The sequence below is a fragment of the Nematolebias whitei genome, chromosome 18, assembly GCF_014905685.2.
Source record: "Nematolebias whitei isolate Nwh7 chromosome 18, NemWhi1, whole genome shotgun sequence".
NCBI lineage: Eukaryota > Metazoa > Chordata > Actinopteri > Cyprinodontiformes > Rivulidae > Nematolebias > Nematolebias whitei.
Genome location: NC_056515.1, coordinates 40,340,763 through 40,342,418, shown reverse-complemented (window position 1 = coordinate 40,342,418; position 1,656 = coordinate 40,340,763). Strand labels below are relative to the sequence as shown.

At 41.9% G+C, this 1,656-nt stretch overlaps 1 protein-coding gene across 1 annotated transcript in view; it reads right to left on the bottom strand.

Annotated features, from left to right (window-relative positions):
* The window catches only part of pi4kaa (phosphatidylinositol 4-kinase, catalytic, alpha a), a 53,791-nt gene that overhangs the window by 5,792 nt on the left and 46,343 nt on the right, over positions 1-1,656 (bottom strand). The window lies entirely within an intron of this gene.

Genomic DNA, 1,656 nt, shown 5'->3' with positions numbered 1-1,656 from the left:
GCTTGTGACGACGTGCCTCGGCTGAACGTGCAGCAGCTGAAGCTTGTAACTTGGAGCTCTTTGGTTTGGTGACGGACACGTTTAGTTTTAAAGCGTCACTTGGTTTTAGAGAAAGGCTGAGGCATTGAGACGAACACTTTGACCCAGTAAACGTCAGAACTGTGAGGTCCCAGGATGGGCAGGTACAAGTGGAGATCCTGATTTTTGGACTAAAACGAGTATATTTTTTGTAGGAAGTGGTAAAAACACGAGGTCTGGTTTGTCATGGTTCAGTAATGCCATGTGAAGTTTTGGACTGTTGCTTCAGTGCAGGAGACGTGTCCACCTCTGAGCTTAAAGACTTCTCATCATGACAAACAAGAAGTCCAGAGGTTTACAGAGAAAAATACTCATTTACCGTCACACCGCCCTGTAAGTTGCATCAGTTCAAAAATGTCTAATAAAGTGGAAACAATAAATAAATACGTCTCAGCTATTATGCGTCACCGCTGACAACCTGGAAATGTGGGCCGGTGTTGTGCTAAAAAACGATCGGCTGCCAAATGGTGGCCGTAGGAGCGTGTACGGGAGGACTTTAACAAGAATTTAACAAGATTAACACTTAAAAACAATTATTTGTTTGCTCGACATTATAATAAATGTGTGTCTCAGTTGAACTTTCACTTAATAAATGCACTTTGAAGGTCATATTTGCTGCATGTCAGCGGGGCGGTGCAGAGAAATGAAGCTGATGTAACGGTTGCTCCAGGTGAACTGGACGAAGCTGGCAGGCTACGGCAAGCTGACTGTGTCAGTAATTTTTCATTAACCTTTACTTCTACAGGTTAGTGTCATTGAGCCTCAGGGACTCATTTACAAGGGAGACCTGATTTAAACAAAGAGTGATGACAACAGTGGACAACAACAGACAATTATAAAAGATGCGTACAAATTGAGAATAAGTGAAAATAAAACGGTGTTTAAACGAAAATTTAACAAAGGGTTGTCTCTATTACACGAGGCTGGTGAAGATTCTGTCATCCAGGACATGGTAAACCCAAAATAAAGGTTAAAAACAAAACAACTGGACTTTATTTGTAACTTTTAGGCAAAACGTCTTCAGTTACAAATAAAGTCCAGTTGTTTTGTTTATAATCTTTTTTTTTTTTTACCTATTACATGACTCAACGGCATGCCATACAACCTGCTGCCATCTAGTGGCTGAAAACGGTAGTGTTCAATATTGTCAGAATGAATGAGGACGTCATCTCTTAGCCAAAATGTGGTTTATAAATATGTGAAAAAACATAAATAAGTCACTTCGGTGTGTAAGTCGCAGGGCATGCAAGTTCTGTAAAAACTGACTTATACGCCAGAAAATACAGTAAATGTTGCTAAGAGTCTTGTGTAAGTTGATGATGTTGGAGTATAAAACCTGTGGCTCAAACGGCAACACACGATACTGAGAGTGAGGAGTTATCGTGTCGTTTCCACGGTGAATGACTTCGATCTGTTCCTTCGCTCTTTGTCACTGGATGGAGCTGCTGATACTGCAGAGGAGACTGTTGTCCACCTGGAAGCTGTCTGTCACTCCTACAGCACATCTCACCACTGTCCTGCTGTCCTCATGCATGTCCTGCTGTCCTCATGCATGTCCTGCTGTCCTCGTACATGTCC